The following is a 19,608-nucleotide window of genomic DNA, read 5'->3' on the forward strand; positions in this document are numbered from 1 at the left end:
TTAAAGAAATCTTAACTTCTCTTCGGTTTAAATTGATTTCATAAATAATCCAGGTTAAAGGATTCTTAACTACCCTTTGATTTCAATTATTCCTTCCTTCCTCATTCATTATCCAGGTCTGAGAACCCTTAACTGCTCTCTCACCCCGAGTGAAACCCTTTCACCCCTCTGTCTCAAATATATGACATACACTCTGCTATCTTGCCTTGGAATGTCCCCTTTAGTGAGTTTATCCAGCTTGGCTTCCTTATTAGTTGACTCCATAGCCCAATGGTCTGAAACACATCAATTTATCCATTTGTTTAAGAGATCCCACCACCCAATTTCAAACAAAATGAAAACCCCTTGAGCAATCATAGTTAGCCTAAAACTCCCTAAGTAAAATAGAGTTAAAACTTAAAGAGAGAGCCTTCTCTGAGCATTAGGAAGGCTAGGTCCTGATCTCTAAAAGTGGATAGTGGTTACCTTTGGTTTTTCCTTCTTATTACTTCAAAGGAATTATCAGAGTGATAATAGACACCAAGGAGGAAATCTTTAGAATGACTCTTGGACCGGATGAATCCCTAGAAGACTATGAGGAAAGGTTCCAACTTAGAGAAATTAGGGAGGACATACTGGAAACCCAAGCATGCTATCTGGAGGGGACATTAATCAGCTACCCTATCACAACATCAAGATTATATTAAAAAACCATTGTAGCACTGCTAGGAAGAAGGGTAGGTCTAATCAAGTTTTGGTTAGTTCCTCTCCCTCTACCACATCTATTAAGAATGAAATTGGAAACATGTTGGAGGACTTTAAAAGTGAAATGCTACACACCTTTACTTTGCAAATTGACACCATGCAGATCAAGAGGAAACAAGAGGAAGAAGAGAGAGCCTTAACTATATTTTTCCCTAAATGCACTAGAAGGCACCCCGAAATGAATGTCCATTAAATATTATAGAGGTTTTCTTAGTCTGTGAGGAAAACCATTCCACATATAAGTGTCCTTATTTTCCTAGATTGAAAGATGTATACCAAGGGGCAGATGATGGGGCTCAACAACTCTGTTACATCAATCAAAGAAGGCCTCAAGGACCTCGACCATACCAGCAGGGTATGCAAGGTGCATCCTCTTCCTATTACCATCTCAACTAGAATGAACTCCTACCCCCTTAGTATTATCCTAATCATCCTTCATGGTCCACACCCTCTCCTTGGCCTTATGCACCTCAGTATCCTCCTGTTGAGGGCCCCGAAATCGGGTCAACAACAAGGGGGATACCCACCCGGTCCGGAACCTGGTTGGCGGCTCCTTGCCCGTTTGGTGTAGCGGGTCCGACTGGGGATAATGGGACCAACTTCCCAATCTAAAGGTTGTGTGTGTGTAGAGTTTGATTATGTTGATTCTGGAAGTACTTTAGAGCTAACTCAAATCTAACTTATAAACTAAATCTATGTTATTATAATCTAATGAAAACAACACATCTAATCTACGCTAACCCAGGATATAACTCTTCTATCATGCGATCTAAAAAGATTTCGAACAATAACTGGTAATAAAGATCATTCAACTATTATAAGAATATAAATCAATTAAGATGAACCATTCTGCATAAAAAGTTAGGCAAAACAGTTGTGAACAACATATCGCATAATAAGTCATTCATATGTCAAGCACAAACAAATGATTCCACCGTACAGAAGTGCCAAATGGTAACCCAAACATCCATACATTAACATATAAACAACTAAAACTGCATATCACTTTAAGAATATAAGCAGAAATTCGCCAAGAGATAAAAGTACCATTAATGACTGATTTTCACTCACAAACTTCAAGCAATAACGATTCATCTCTACTTACTTCTAACATCTACCAAGAGTACAGAAGTGCAACATCAGTAGCAGACATTAAAATGCAAACATAAATAAATCTCGATCCTTCCATTCATCAAAACCTCCTCTGAGGGTGCAAAAGTGCATGTTCCGAGGACAAGTTTTTGACAAATTTCTGGACCCTTCTCCAATGCAATGAGAAGGGTTAAAATACTACTTCCTAATTCTAATAATAGTATCATTACAAAATTTTAGGATACGGTTTTCAAATGACCGTCCTTTTTCTAATTTAGTTAAAAGAAAAAAAACAAAATTCTAAATGAAATCACTTGTGAACTTGGTCTTTGAAGTTGCAAGTGTCCAGCATAGGCTTGAGAAGAGTCGGCTGGCTGATTTCTGCGCTGAGCTGGGCTACGAAAACGACATCTATGAGAGCTGGCGCTACCTTCTCGGCTGCGTTCGTAATGCACTTCACCGTCATCCATTGGCTGTGCGGTTTAACCAAGTACGTCCAGTAACCTTCCCAATTCAGCCTAGCCAATGCTTGGATTGCTTTCCCTTTTGCTTGCGCTTTCTGCCTCCATTCTGTCTCCAGTTGCAACTTGTTTGGTAGGTACCCCGGGGTGGTCTCTGTAATTAAATTGGCCCTGTGTAAATTTTCATTTACACAGTCGATAAGAATGCTTGCTTGTGTCGCCGCTGTCTCTGCTGCTTGCTCCGCCTGCGTGATTTGTTCGTCCCATTTATTAAAGAGCAGCTCCTTGTGATTTTCATTAATCCTGGGTGCCCCTGCTCTTTTCCTTTCCTCATCATCTTGCCAAGTCAGATATTCTGTCACCCTCTTGTCGTTCTGATCATAGTCGCTCCGCAATTCCACCACCTGACTGGTGATTTTGTCGCTCAGCTCACAAAAGTGCCTGCACTGTGATATTTTACGTCCCAACTCTTCCTGTTGTTGTAGTAGTTGCTTGTTCAAGCCGATGGAATCTGAAATAAACTCTACCAGCTTAGGCTCATCTTTATGCATTTCTTGCACCGTCTGCAGTTGTTTTTCTTTTTCTTCAATACTTTTTTGATAGCCTATCTGCATCTGTTGAAAGTCTTCCTGTAGCTTTTCGAGCTGTCTGGAAGCTTCAGTGTTCGCGTTGGCTTGTTGCAACTATTGTTGTAGCAGTTGTATATGATTTTCTTGTTCCTTTAAAAGTTGCTGAACTTCAGAGGCCTTGTCAATAGTTGCAGAAGCATATGCTCCTGCAATCTGAGACAGCTTCGTGAGATTTTCGGTCGGATTATTATTTGGGTCTTTCCACAAGACGTCCAAATGTTCAGCATTTTGAGACAGTGTATTCTCAAGCTTTCTCTTCTTTCTCTGTCTCCTTACAACTGCTTTGTGTTGGGGACTATAGAATACATCCAGTGGGGGAATTTCTTCTACGTTAAGTAGAAGTTCTGAGGTTGGAGCGATAGAAAGGTGTTCAACTTCTGTGGCGCTACTGACCATGGTCGAAACGACTTCTTGCGCCACCTGTGTATTATTCACAGGTGTTTTCAGGACTTGCCCTTCAAGATTGATCAAGTCATTGAAGGTTTCCCACTCTTTATCTAGCTCTGTCGTGACAAGTGGTGCTTTGATGACAGGAGGGGGGACATCTCTTGGTGGTGAGGCGATAACTTGCTGCTGAGACATTGTACTCAACTGAGCTGTGTCTTTGGTTGTTTCTTCGTTTTTTCCTTGTTCGTGACCAGACTCTTCAGGATGCTCAGATACTTCTTGTGCGGCGTTGGACTTAGATCTGGAAGTGCTGGAGTTTTCACTGAGGCTGATGCTCGAAGTCGGTTCTCTAGTAGGTATTCGCAGCGTCTCTAGTGGAATACTAGCCAGCCTTCTTTCTCTGTATAACGTGAATTTCTGGAGGTCACCTGAAGACAACCTCGACTGAGCTTCCCGCAAAATTTCTTTGAGCGAACTCTTACTCTGAAAGAGATCATCAAACAGATCTTTCTTTCCAGAGAACACTCTTATCTTGACGTTCGTTGTGAATTCTTGGGCCACATCATTTGGGTCGAATGGCCTCGCTGGGAACTTAAATAATTGAAGACACATCACATTCTCCACCTCGCCAAAAGCGTGTCCTACATCGAACAAAGAGAAGGCCCCACAAGTGACGGGAAATTGAGGCCAAATGGCCTTCTTCTTGTCCTTTAGGTCCTTGGTCAAGCCGCCTTCAGAACAGGTTTGTGTTGAGGGCCCCGAAATCGGGTCAATAACAAGGGGGATACCCACCCTGTCCAGAACCTAGTTGGCGGCTCCTTGCCCGTTTGGAGTAGCGGGTCCGACTGGGGGTAACGGGACCAGCTTCCTGATGCATGGGATGTGTGTGTGTGTGTGTAGAGTTTGATTATGTTGATTCTGAAAACATTCTAAAACTAATTTAAATCTAACATGCAAACTGATTCTAAGCTATAGTAATCTAATGAAAACAACATATGTAATCTACACTAACCCGGGATATATCTTTTCCATTATGCGATTTAGAAAGATTTCATATAATAACTGGTAATAAAGATCATTCAGCTATCACAAGAATATAAACCATTTAAGATGAACCATTCTGCATAAGAAGTTAAACAAAACAGTTGTGAACAACATATCGCATAAATAAATCATTCATATGTCAAGCATAAATAAATGAGTCCACCATACAAAAGTGCCAAATGATAACCCATATGCTCATACATTAACATATAAACAAAATTAGCTGCATATCACTCTAAGAATATAAGCAGAAATTCGTCAAGAGATAAAAGTACCATTTATGATTGATTTTTACTCACAGACTTCAAGCAATAACGATTTATCTCTACTTGTTCTAATATCTACTAAGAGTAAAGTAGTGCAACATCAGTAGCAGACATTAAGATGCAAACATAAATAAATCTCGTTCCTTCCATTCATCAAAACCTCCTCTGAGGGTGCAGAAGTGCATGTTCCGAGGACAAGTTTTTGACAAATTTCTGGACCCTTCTCCAATGCAATGAGAAGGGTTAAAATACTACTTCCTAATTATAATAATAGTATTATTACAAAATTGAGGATACGGTTCTCAAATGACCGCCCTTTTTCTAATTTAGTTAAAAAGGAAAAAACAACATTCTAAATGAAATTACTTGTGAACTTGGTCTTTGAAGTTGCAGTTGTCAAGCATAGGCTTGAGAAGAGTAGGCTGACTGATTTCTGCGCTTAGCTGGGCTGCAAAAATGACAACCATAAGAGTTGGCGCTACCTTCTTGGTTGCGTTCATGATGCATCTTACTGTCATGCATTGGCTGTGCGGTTTAACTAAGTATGTCTAGTAACTTTCCCAATTTAGTCTAGCCAATGCTTGGATTGCTTTCCCGTTTGCCTGCGCTTTCTGCCTCCATTCTGTCTCCAGTTGCAACTTGCTCGGTAGGTATCCCGGGGTGGTCTCTGAAACCAAATTGGCTCTGTATAAATTTTCATTTACACAGTCGATAAGGATGCTCGCTTGTGTCGCCGCTGTCTCTGCTGCTTTCTCCACCTGTGTGATTTGTTTGTCCCATTTATTAAAGAGCAGCTCCTTGTGATTCTCATTAATCTTGGGTGCCCCTGCTCTTTTCCCTTCCTTATCATCTTGCCAAGTCAAATATTCTGTTACTCTTTTTTTGTTCTGATCATAGTCGCTCCGCAATTCCACCACTTGGCTGGTGATCCTGTCGCTTAGTTCACAAAAGTGTCTCCACTGTGATATTCTACGTACCATATCTTCCTGTTGATGTGATAGTTGCTCGTTCAAGCCGATGGACTCTGAAATAAACTCTGCCAGCTTAGGTTCATCTTTATGCATTTCTTGCACCGTCTGCAGTTGCTTTTCTTTTTCTTCAAGACTTCTTTGATAGCTTACTTGCATTTGGCGAAAGTCTTCCTGTAGCTTTTCGAGCTGTCTGGAAGCTTCAGTGTTTGCGTTGGCTTGTTGCAACTGTTGTTGTAGCAGTTGTATTTGATTTTCATGTTCTTTTAGGAGTTTCTGAACTTCAGAGGCCTTGTCAATAGTTGCAGAAACATATGCTCCTGCAATCTGAGACAGCTTCGTGAGATTCTCAGTTGGATTATTATTTGGGTCTTTCCACGAGACGTCTAGATGTTCAGCATCTTGAGGCAGTGCATTCTCAAGCTTTCTCTTCTTTCTTTGTCTCCTTACAACTGCTTTGTGCTGGGGACTGTAGAATACGTCCAGTGGAGGAATTTCTTCTATGTTGAGTAGAAGTTCTGAGGATGGAGCGATAGGAAGGTGTTCTGCTTCTGTGGCGCTACTAACTATGGTCGAGACGACCTCTTGCACCACCTGTGTATTGCCCACAGGTGTCTTTGGGACTTGCCCTTCAAGATTAATTAATTCATTGAAGGTTTCCCACTCTTTATCCAACTCTATTGTGACAAGAGGTGTTTCGACGACAGGAGGGGGAACGTTTCTTGGTGGTGAGGCGATAACTTGCTGCTGAGCCATCGTACTTGACTGAGCTGTGTCTTTGGTTGTTTCTTCGTTCTTTTCTTTGTCGTGCACAGACTCTTCAGGATGTTCAGATATTTCTCTTGCGGTGCTGGACTTAGATCTGGAAGTGCTGGACTTTTCACTGAGGCTGATGCTCGGAGTCAGTTCTCTAGTAGCTACTCGCAGCCCTTCTAGTGGAATACTAGCCAACCTTCTCTCTCTATATAACGTGAATTTCCGGAGGTCGTCTGGAGACAACCTTGACTGAGCTTCTTGCAAAATCTCTTTGAGCGAGCTTTTACTCTGAAAGAGATCATCAAACAGATCTTTCTTCCCAGAGAACACTCTTATCTTGACGTTGATTGTAAATTCCTGGGCCACATTATTTGGTTCGAATGGTCTTGATGAGAACTTAAATAATTGAAGACACGTCACATTCTCCACCTCGTCAAAAGTGTGTCCCACATCGAACAAATAGAAGGCCCCACAAGTGACGGGAAATTGAGGCCAAATGGCCTTCTTTTTTTCCTTTAGGTCCTTGGTTAAGCCGCCTTCAGAACAAGTTTGATAAGCGATTTCCCGGGCCAACAGTTTATCAGGGACATACAAGGGTAGGACATGTGGAGGTACAATGCTTCCAAAAACTCGAATGTAGGTAAACCATTCTTCCCCAACCATCTCGCGATGGGGATGATGTCAATTTGGGCCTCAGGAGAGCACCTTGGGGGGTCCTTATCATATATCATTCTATGTATGGGCAATATGAGCCCATGGAAAATCTGGTAAAAATGAGGGGCAAACTGGGAATCCCATAAGACTTTATGATAAACATGGATGGGCAATGGGTCTTGGGTAGTCCATTTCCAACCCATGGTAGGAAAATTTGATACAAGACAGACATAGTCCATTATATAGGTAGACAAATAAAAAGGAGGATAGACCCTTTGGGAGAAGGATCTCTTAGAACGGTATTTGACAACCGCCGTGTATAGAGTATCAGAAAGGATTTTGGCCCAATCTACTATCTCGGAGTTAGTCGCGGCATCAACTAACGGTAGCCATTCAGATGAAAACTTATTGATATCGGGCATACCAAATAATCTACAGAGCATGGCTGCAGCAAAACAATATGGAGAGGTAAGGGAACCAGTGCTGTACGTACCGTTTTTATCCTTTTTCAACGGCTCATATCTTCTTGACCATTCTTTAGTGGTGACTGATAGATCCGGATTTTCTACTGCGAACTTCTTAACAAACTGCGCATTATAGGTCGCTTGCAGCTCAGGAAGATGATACATGAGCTTCAGGTCTTGGGCAGAAAACGATCCCACGACCCCATGTCCCTGGACTTTGAATTACCTATTTGCCAATTCCGCATCATCTAGAATCCACTTGATCATGTCTGTATATGGTAGGATCTTCGGCCTTGCCGCTATTCTATGGAGGAAAGAACACGCTAGGTCTTCCAGGGATGCCTCCGAAGGACATGATGCACCCGCGACAGCAGCAGTTACCTTCATTATTCTAGGGTTCTCTTCTTCTAACAGCCTATACATGCCTTCCCATGTTGAGATACCTGCATCTCTGTTGCAGGCTGTATCTGTGTACGGGGGCGCCATCTCCTTGGTTTTTTCTCTTGTTTCGGAGCTTCGAGCTTTGTTCTTCTTTCCCATTTCACTTTGTGCTTTTGTCTGATTTGCCTTCGCACCTTGCTCCTGCAGGTTACGAGTGAAATGGAAAGACTGATCAGAAAGGTGATGGGAGAGTTTTAAATGCAAGAGATAATCAGATATGCCACCTTACGTGAAGCAAATCCGCATCAAGGCACGCGTCTTTATTCCACTTAATAACTGACAACTAATTTATTACTATCATTAAAAGCGCATAATTTCAAGTCAGGTTATTGTAAGTGGCTTTTCTTTGGGTGACGCGCCCGAAAGATTCGTACTAAGGTGCTTTATGATTTGCCAACGTACCCTTGCATGTCGCGCAATCGCAAATCGCAGCGATTGCAATATCGCAGATCGCAATAATTCAATGCTTGCCAAATGTTTCCCGCCTCATTTTTGCGATATGCGATCGCGATATCGCAGATCGGCGGATTTGTAAGCTTTTCTTTATGGATGCTAATATGTTGCGATGCGATGTTGTTATTAACGCTGGGGCGGTGCGCATATTGGTCTTTAGAAGGGAAATGAAGGTGTTTCTTATCCTTATGTGGTGCGACCTTAAGATTTGCTTTCATGAACACAGGCTTAGGCTTAAGACATTCAAGAAACCTTTTCTAAGCGTATGGTTGTAACTTCAAAAAGAAATCCTTGCTTTTCCTAAAAAAAATTAACTAAGGGTCCCCGTTCATTCAGTATCTTGGCTGATACTAGATTGAACGAGGGGGGTTGTTGCTGGCCACAACAATTGGCGATTCACTTGGGAGAACCAGTTATCTCTGCTCTTTTTCTATTGACGTTTTCAAACTTCTAAAAAAAAAATTTCTCAGGAAATTTGAACTTTATTATAAAAAGATAAAAAACAAATGATACTTCAAAGCGTCAATGATGTTTTGTTTCAGCTCCATTCTGGCTCAATTACTTACATCCCCAGATTGTATTCAAATTTAAATCAATCATTACTTGGTCTTGTAAAACATAAAAATAAAGTGTTCTCTATGTATCAGTCCTTCTTAAATATGCTCCTTTGTCGCAGGTAGAGCCACTGCTGCCAGCAGGCGTCCATAGCCTCGACAGGGTTACCTATTATCCAGGAATGATCCTTTATCCTGCCTCAGGTTATTTACATCTTTTTCAGAAAGAATCCATTTCTTGATGCTTTTTCCTTTTTTTTATTCTCTAAAGAACAATGTCTTGGTTTGGTGGCCAAATTATGACTCAGTCATTCACCTGATTTACACTTTTGCTGAGCAAGCTGGCTCGTAATGAGACCCCTTGTCTTTTGATTGCAACAATCTTGAGTCATTGCCCTGTTTTGGTAGACAATCTTGGCAAAGTCAGCAAGTTATAATATCTGTGATCATGATAAGTCGGCTCGTGATGAGACCTCTTATTCTTTGAGATATAGCATCTTTCTAGGTCATTCCTCTGAATGTTGTGTTTTCCTTCAGCAGGGAGGAAGTCAAATTTTCTTTCCTTAAGAAAGTTCTGGACGACAATGATATGGCTGCTTTTGGTAATGGCTGCTTTCACAGAGAATCTTTATTTTAATATTGATACCTTTCATTGTGCTGACCTAAAACAAATCCTTCACTGAGATAGCTTTCTTTTAATTTTTTGGAGTTGAAACTATCATCATTTATGGGTCAAAGTTCTATCGATAATAAAGATCAAATTCTCAAAAGATTGGTTGTTCATAGGAGCCGAAGTCCAAAATCTTTAACAGAGACAAGGTGTCTTTAGTAAACGTCAAATGCCTTTTAGCCAGAACAAACATTACTTGAGAGAGGCAAACATTCCCTAGGGTCATGTAGAGAATATAGATAACTTTGCCTATCAATTTATTGAAAGCAAAACTAACAACCTAGCTAAATTAGTCCTACTCCTATTCTAACTATATACAGGAAATAACTAAGTAAAATGATATTTCCAATGGAACCAACGATTCATTATTATTCCTAGCCGTATGAATCTTCCAAGTATCAGTAAAAAGAACCGAATTTCCCTTGGATCGAAATTGTTGGCTAGGGAATAAGAACCTACAACCTCAATTGGAATTCTGTCTGATTTTCTTTTCTCATGAGAAGTTTTTTCCAACTGAGTACCTATTGGATCATAAAAATTAGGATGAATTTCTGATGTGAATTGGTGATCTTTCAATAGGAGGGATAACGAGTCAAATTGTGAAAAGGGTTTTTCAGTTTCGATGGCTTGTAACCCGTTGCTTGTTGACGTTGAGTTTTTAGCGATAATGAAAGTTCTCATATATAAATCGCTAAAATATAATATATCAAAAATTTGAAAATTTAAAAAGAAATCAGATTTTGTACAAAATGAATTCAAGTGAGAAAGAAATGATTGGGTATTTATACAAATAGTGTTATCGCACAACTGGGAGTTACTTGCAACTTTTTTCTTTTCACAAGAACTGGCCAAGTTTTGTGAATCAGGAACTAAGTCATGATTGCGAACAGGGATGGAGCTTTCCTCTTGATATGAATCATAGATCGGAGTATTGTCTTGGATAGTAGAATTATTCAAATGAGCTTTTGCTTTGAGATGAGGATCAGATGGAATAGTTCCTGATCTAAGATGTTCCTTATTAACTGACCCTAGATGAGTTACTTGTGATAACTCAACATCATCACAATTGTCAAAGCAACTATCACGAAAGACTTTACAGTTTTCCCTAGGTTCCTCTTTTTCATTATATGTTTGCAGACAAGGGAGGTCAGTCAGCTCTCGTTTGATATTGATCAAAGGCTGTGCTAAAGTGGTCTCTTTATTTAGAAAACCCAATGATGATTTGTTTGAATAACCCTCTGTGTCTGTTGAGATATGCTTGATATTATGAGGGGAAAAATCTTCATCACTAAAAACATTGGGGTAAAGAGAAAAATGCGAATCTGGAATAATGCATTTAAAAACATAAAATAAATTTTGTTCATCAGATTCACTATAAGCATCGGGTTTTAGATCATACCTTTTTGTGCCGATATTTTTTGAAAGAGAAACAGTTGGTGGATCTAACCTTGGCATCAGCATTTGTTGATTTGAAATGATATTGTGTGACTCTATGTCAAAGTCATCTTCTGGTTCCAAGGTAGTCTCCCTTTCAGTATTTTCGTCTTTGTTTTCTGGTACTATAGCATGCAAGACTCCTAGGCTAATCTCTGTTTGGTCAGATACAGGAGGTAGGAAATACTTGTCACAATCTGAAGATTCTTCATCTGTGAGCTCATTCTCGCGGTCATATTGTAGACATTTAAGATGAAATCGCATATTGAAATCCCTTACGGGTTCGTCTTGTTTCCGCAGATAGTCGATTTCATCATAGACCTGGTCGTATTCATAGCAATCAAATTCCAAGATGAAATTCCTAACGAATTGGTCCCAGCTGTGGATTGATGCAACTGGGAGGTTTCTGCACCATTTTCTAGCTTCCGCTGTGAATGTAAGAGTAAAAATCCTGCACAAAACGCCTTCATGAATTTTCTGAGTATCAGAATTCGAAACTCTTTGAATGAATTGCAGGGCATGGTGGAATGCAGAAGAATTATTCTTACCATTGAATTTTACCTGAGACAATAGCCTTACCACATCTGGTGGAGTGTTGGAAGAAGCAGGAACATGGATGCAACTCCAAATAAGAATTCTATGAGCAGCCATCCTGTTTCAAGATTTCTAATTTAAAAATATTCCAACAGACAATATGCTCAGGCCCTCCTTCTAGCGCCAAATATGTTGAGGGCCCCGAAATCGGGTCAACAACAAGGGGGATACCCACCCGGTCCGGAACCTGGTTGGCGGCTCCTTGCCCGTTTGGAGTAGCGGGTCCGACTGGGGGTAACGGGACCAGCTTCCCGATGCATGGGATGTGTGTGTGTGTGTAGAGTTTGATTATGTTGATTCTGAAAACATTCTAAAACTAATTTAAATCTAACATGCAAACTGATTCTAAGCTATAGTAATCTAATGAAAACAACATATGTAATCTACACTAACCCGGGATATATCTTTTCCATTATGCGATTTAGAAAGATTTCATATAATAACTGGTAATAAAGATCATTCAGTTATCACAAGAATATAAACCATTTAAGATGAACCATTCTGCATAAGAAGTTAAACAAAACAGTTGTGAACAACATATCGCATAAATAAATCATTCATATGTCAAGCATAAATAAATGAGTCCACCGTACAAAAGTTCCAAATGATAACCCATATGCTCATACATTAACATATAAACAATATTAGCTGCATATCACTCTAAGAATATAAGCAGAAATTCGTCAAGAGATAAAAGTACCATTTATGACTGATTTTTACTCACAGACTTCAAGCAATAACGATTTATCTCTACTTGTTCTAATATCTACTAAGAGTACAGTAGTGCGATATCAGTAGCAGACATTAAGATGCAAACATAAATAAATCTCGATCCTTTCATTCATCAAAACCTCCTCTGAGGGTGCAGAAGTGCATGTTCCGAGGACAAGTTTTTGACAAATTTCTGGACCCTTCTCCAATGCAATGAGAAGGGTTAAAATACTACTTCCTAATTCTAATAATAGTATTATTACAAAATTGAGGATACGGTTCTCAAATGACCGCCTTTTTTCTAATTTAGTTAAAAAGGAAAAAACAACATTCTAAATGAAATTACTTGTGAACTTGGTCTTTGAAGTTGCAGTTGTCAAGCATAGGCTTGAGAAGAGTAGGCTGACTGATTTATGCGCTTAGCTGGGCTACGAAAACGACATCCATAAGAGCTGGAGCTACCTTCTCGGCTGCGTTCATGATGCATCTTACTGTCATGCATTGGCTGTGCGGTTTAACTAAGTATGTCCAATAACTTTCCCAATTTAGTCTAGCCAATGCCTGGATTGCTTTCCCGTTTGCCTGCGCTTTCTGCCTCCATTCTGTCTCCAGTTGCAACTTGCTCGGTAGGTATCCCGGGTGGTCTCTGAAATCAAATTGGCTCTGTGTAAATTTTCATTTACACAATCGATAAGGATGCTCGCTTGTGTCGCCGCTGTCTCTGCTGCTTGCTCCGCCTGTGTGATTTGTTCATCCCATTTATTAAGAGCAGCTCCTTGTGATTCTCATTAATCTTGGGCGCCCCTGCTCTTTTCCCTTCCTCATCATCTTGCCAAGTCAAATATTCTGTTACTCTTTTGTTGTTCTGATCATAGTCGCTCCGCAATTCCACCACTTGGCTGGTGATCCTGTCGCTTAGTTCACAAAAGTGTCTCCACTGTGATATTCTACGTACCATATCTTCCTGTTGCTGTGATAGTTTCTCGTTCAAGCCGATGGACTCTGAAATAAACTCTGCCAGCTTAGGTTCATCTTTATGCATTTCTTGCACCGTCTACTGTTGCTTTTCTTTTTCTTCAAGATTTCTTTGATAGCTTACTTGCATCTGGCGAAAGTCTTCCTGTAGCTTTTCGAGCTGTCTGGAAGCTTCAGTGTTTGCGCTGGCTTGTTGCAACTGTTGTTGTAGCAGTTGTATTTGATTTTCATGTTCTTTTAGGAGTTGCTGAACTTCAGAGGCCTTGTCAATAGTTGCAGAAGCATATGCTCCTGCAATCTGAGACAGCTTCGTGAGATTCTCAGTTGGATTATTATTTGGGTCTTTCCACAAGACGTCTAGATGTTCAACATCTTGAGACAGTGCATTCTCAAGCTTTCTCTTCTTTCTTTGTCTCCTTACAACTGCTTTGTGCTGGGGGACTGTAGAATACGTCCAGTGGAGGAATTTCTTCTATGTTGAGTAGAAGTTCTGAGGACGGAGTGATAGGAAGGTGTTTTGCTTCTGCGGCGCTACTGACTATGGTCGAGACGACCTCTTGCACCACCTGTGTATTGCCCACAGGTGTCTTCGGGACTTTCCCTTCAAGATTAATTAATTCATTGAAGGTTTCCCACTCTTTATCCAACTCTGTTGTGACAAGAGGTGTTTCAACGACAGGAGGGGGAACGTTTCTTGGTGGTGAGGCAATAACTTGTTGCTGAGCCATCGTACTTGACTGAGCTGTGTCTTTGGTTGTTTCTTCGTTCTTTTCTTTGTCGTGCACAGACTCTTCAGGATGTTCAGATATTTCTCTTGCGGCGTTGGACTTAGATCTAGAAGTGCTGGAATTTTCACTGAGGCTGATGCTCGGAGTCGGTTCTCTAGTAGCTACTCGCAGCCCTTCTAGTGGAATACTAGCCAGCCTTCTCTCTCTATATAACGTGAATTTCCAAAGGTCGTCTGGAGACAACCTTGACTGAGCTTCTTGCAAAATCTATTTGAGCGAGATTTTACTCTGAAAGAGATCATCAAACAGATCTTTCTTCCCAGAGAACACTCTTATATTGACGTTGATTGTAAATTCCTGGGCCACATTATTTGGGTCGAATGGTCTTGATGAGAACTTAAATAATTGAAGACACGTCACATTCTCCACCTCGTCAAAAGCGTGTCCCACATCGAACAAATAGAAGGCCCCACAAGTGACGGGAAATTGAGGCCAAATGGCCTTCTTTTTGTCCTTTAGGTCCTTGGTTAAGCTGCCTTCAGAACAAGTTTGATAAGCGATTTCCCGGGCCAACAGTTTATCAGGGACATACAAGGGTAGGACATGTGGAGGTACAGTGCTTCCAAAAACTCGAATGTAGGTAAACCATTCTTCCCCAAACCATCTCGCGATGGGGATGATGTCAATTTGGGCCTCGGGAGAGCACCTTGGGGGGTCCTTATCATATATCATTCTATGTATGGGCAATATGAGCCCATGGAAAATCTGGTAAAAATGAGGGGCAAACTGGGAATCCCATAAGACTTTATGATAAACATGGATGGGCAATGGGTCTTGGGTAGTCCATTTCCAACCCATGGTAGGAAAATTTGATACAAGACAGACATAGTCCATTATATAGGCAGACAAATAAAAAGGAGGATAGACCCTTTGGGAGAAGGATCTCTTAGAACGGTATTTGACAACCGCCGTGTATAGAGTATCAGAAAGGATTTTGGCCCAATCTACTATCTCGGAGTTAGTCGCGGCATCAACTAACGGTATCCATTCAGATGAAAACTTATTGATATCGGGCATACCAAATAATCTACAGAGCATGGCTACAGCAAAACTGTTGAGATTGCAACAAGATGATGGAGCTTAGTGAAAAGAGTCGCCTTCACTAAGTGGGCCCGCAGGCTATTTTTGGCGCAAGTCTATTTTTAGACTATGTCTATTTTTAGACATATGGATCATGTCTATGTTTATGGATGATTGATCAAGTTGGGAAAAATAGATGGACTTCTATTTTTGATGAAAGTGTGAGTGATCACAGTGTGAGTGATCAAGTCTATTTTTAGACTGGCTGTCAAAAATAGAAAAGTCAAATATTATTATCTCACAATAATATTTGGACTATAAACTTAATCTTATTCTCTTGGAGCACTTCAGTTTGAGCTACGGAAGTGGCACATGCAGCTGTCAGAAGGAAATTCATTTTTCTTATGAGTCAGTTGAGTTGTTGCATGCATGACTTCAGTTAGAACTCAAGTGAGTTGAGTTTAGTGGACTAGAGGTACAGTTGATGGAGTTGTGTTCAGTTTAACTTAGTTAAACTGGTTGCAGTTAGTCTAACTGCAGATAGACTAATGATGAGTTGTTAAACTAATTATTAACTCATAATACAACTAAAGAATACATCAGTTAACTCAGTTGCATGTCAGTGCATGTTCAGTTCAACAGGGACAGGTGGTAGAGAATCAGATTGCTATCAGTTGTGACTATAGTTGTGTACCAGATCTTGCACAATCAAGGGATTGAGTATGCCAATGAGTTTTCTCACGTATTTGGCCCGCATTTTAGCCTTTGCTCACGTCCACAAAGAGTGAGTGACTATTTTGCAGGTGAAAATCGAGTTTGGGAAGCAATTCTCATCAGTTCTTGAGCAGGTATTGAGCAGTGGAGGCAGGCAAGCAGGGGAAGAGATTTGGAGATCATATCTGAGCTGTATTGTGTGTAACAGAGGTGGAGATACTTGTGAGAAGTATTATGCTGTGTAATGTTACATGACTCAATCATTAATATACAGATAGTGTGGGGTTTTTAGCGAGATGCTTTCCCCGTGATACATACTGTGTTAATGTGTGAATGCTCTTGATGTTTTATTGTTATTGATGCTGCTATATTCTTGATCAACGTAGAGGAGCTTATGTATTGTGTATGTTTTCCGCATTAGTACATGATCAGGATAATCTCCATTGAATATGTGTTAAATTATTCAAAATTTCTACATGGTATCAGAGCTAGATGATTTGTAGAAAAAATTTCTACATGGTATCAGAGCTAGATAATTGTAGAAAAAGTTTCTACATGGTATCGGAGCAGCTTGATTTGTAGAAGAGATTTTTACAGGATATCAAGCGAGGGTTGATCATCAGATCTACTATTCAGGAAGTGTTTACTCACGAATTCTAGATCGGAAGCAGTTGAGTTGGTTGCTGGTGGAATTCGAATTTGCAACAGTGTTGTTGAAATGTCTTTCAACAGATTGCGAATGTTATTCCAAAGCAAGAGCGACCTGGCGCTCAAGGATAAACTCAATAACAATAAAGGTGAGAATGGATCTTCATCAAAGGTATCTGATGAAGAGAATTGTGCTTTGGCTGCCAAAGCAAAGAAGGGGAAGAACGAGAAAGCTTCTCATTCCGGTGCGAAAGGCAAGAAGCAGGATATGTCCAAAGTGAAGTGTTTTCACTGTCACCAGCACGGACACTATGCCACAAATTGTCCGCAGAAGAAGAAGAACAAGCAAGCTGCTGGATCTGCAGGGGGAGAGGCTTTAGCTTCTCAGTTTGAGCTTGATTTTTCATTGATCGCATGCTTTGTTTCAAGTGTGATGGGATCAATGTGGTTTCTGGACAGTGGTGCGTCTTTTCACATGACGGGAGATAGAGATTTGTTCTCTGATCTGGAGGACAAAGATCTTGGAGTGCACATCGAGATAGGTGATGATGGTAGATACAGTGCGACCGGTATCGGTACCATTTCCTTTGAGAGGGAGTCTGGTAAACCCTTTGTATTGAAGGAAGTCATGCATGTTCCAGGATTGAAGAAGAATCTCATCTCAGTGGCGATGTTAGAAGATAAGGGGTATGATGTTGTTTTCAGCGAGGGAAAGGCCTTCCTGCGCAGCAAGACAACTGGTGAGATCCGGAAGATAGGGGTTCGAGTGAGGAACCTTTATCAGTTGCATGTAGATGGATGCGCAGCAATGGCAGGCAAGGCAGAAGGATTGGTGAGCCGGGATGATGGCGAGTTGTGGCACAGGAGATTGGGTCACCTTCACCATGCAGCCTTGAAGATACTGCAGCAGATCACTACAGGGCTTCCTAAAGGCACACTTGCACAGTCAGATCAGTGCAAGGGGTGTACTTTGGGGAAGTTTGTGAAAGCCACCTTTCACGAGAAGGATAGTCGCACCACGACGATCCTTGAGAGAATTCACACAGACGTGTGTGGACCTTTCTCAGTTGCTTCGACAGCAAAACACAGGTATTATGTGATTTTTGTTGATGATTTCTCTCGTAAGTGCTGGATCTTCTTCATGCAGAAGAAGAGCGAGACATATTCAAAGTTCTGTGAATTCAAAGCATTGGTCGAGAAGGAGTCAGGGAAGAAGGTGAAGGCTCTTAGGAGCGATAATGGTGGTGAATACATCTCGGACGAGTTCAAGGATTTCTGCAAGGCAGAAGGGATTCATAGAGAGCTCATAGCTCCCCATAACCCACAGCAGAACGGGGTAGCTGAGCGGAAGAACAGAACGATTGTGGGTGTTGCACGGGCAATGTTGCATGATCAGGGCCTACCCCTTCACTTGTGGGCAGAAGCATGCAATACAGCAGTTTATGTGCAGAACCGCTGTCCTCATAGGATACTTGGCATGAGTACACCCGAGGAGGCTTATTCTGGTAAGAAGCCTGATCTTTCTCATTTGAGGATTTTTGGTGCTAACGTTTACATGCATGTGACGAAGGATGCCAGAAAGAAGTTGGAGCCGACTGCAGAGGTTGGGATATTTGTGGGGTACACTGATACGCCCCACAACTATCGTGTGTATTTGCCAGACAGTGGTAAAACTGTTGTGCGACGGGATATAAAATTTCAGGAGGAGAAAGCCATGAAGTGTTCGCTTGAGAGGGAGCTACACTTGCATGCAGATGAGGAGCTATTAGTTCCTAAGGATGAGCTTCAGGACATGGATCAGCCACAGGACGAGGTTCATGGAGTGGAAGAGACCACTCATGCACTCAGAGGGCGAAAGCGCTTGACAGAAGCTGAGCGACTGGCTCAAGATGCAGAGAAAGTTGTAGGACCACCTACAGCCCAACGCAGGCAGAGACAGTCACCTGATCGGTACACTGGATACATGGCTCTTATGAGCAAGTGTGTTGTGACTGAGCCATCCTCTTTCGAGGAAGCTGTAGAGGATCCCGCATGGGTAGACGCCATGGTGGAAGAGTATGATTCTATTGTCAGAAACAGTGCATGGGAGATTGTTCCTAGACCGGAAGGGAAATCAGTGGTGGGTTCGAGATGGATCTACAAAGTTAAGCAGGCAGCTGACGGAAGTGTGGAGAAGTACAAGGCAAGATTTGTTGCCCGAGGCTTTTCACAGATTGAGGGGATCGATTATGAGGAGACCTTTGCACCTGTCGCAAGGTATTCTTCCATACGGACGATTCTTGCTCTCTCAGCGCAGATGGGATGGCACATTCATCAGATGGATGTGAAGACTGCGTTCCTCAACGGAGTCATTGAGGAGGAGGTGTACATTGAGCAACCCGAAGGCTTTGAAGTCTTCAGCAGCGAGTCGCATGTGTGCAGGCTCAAGAGAGCGCTGTATGGGTTGAAGCAAGCACCACGTGCTTGGTACACACGGATAGACAGCTATTTCACAGGACTTGGATTCTCCAAGAGCGAGGCGGATCCGAACCTATACCAGATTGTGGTGGAGGGTAAGTTGCTTATCATTGTACTGTATGTTGATGATTTGATTCTAACGGGTGATGAGCTGTTGATACTGTCATGCAAGAAGGATCTTGCTACAGAGTTTGAGATGAAGGACTTGGGCCTCCTTCACTATTTCCTAGGATTGGAAATATGGCAGCGCAGTGGTGGACTGTTTGTTTCTCAGGGCAAGTATGCTCGGGAGATACTGGAGAAGTTCAACATGCATGGCTGCAAGCCTGTTGATACTCCTCTTCCTGGAGGTTGGAGGAAGGAGGATGCCACTTCGGGAGAAGAAGTGGATGCCACTGTTTATCGACAGTTGGTGGGGTCGCTGATGTATTTGGTCAATACACGACCTGATATATGCTATGCAGTTAACCAGCTTTCACAAGCTATGGTTAAGCCTACCAAGCTCTTCTGGAAGGCGGGCAAGCATGTATTGAGCCACTTGAGAGGCACATCGGGATATGGATCTTGGTACAGACAGGAGGATGAGGTGAAGCTATGTGGCTTCACGGATGCAGATTGGGCAGGGAGCCCAATGGACAGAAAGAGCACATCAGGAGGGGTCTTCAGTATCGGATCGACAGTAGT

The sequence above is a fragment of the Pinus tabuliformis genome, chromosome 6, assembly GCF_031772625.1.
Source record: "Pinus tabuliformis cultivar Carrire ecotype Pingquan chromosome 6, CPIR1, whole genome shotgun sequence".
Classification (NCBI taxonomy): domain Eukaryota; kingdom Viridiplantae; phylum Streptophyta; class Pinopsida; order Pinales; family Pinaceae; genus Pinus; species Pinus tabuliformis.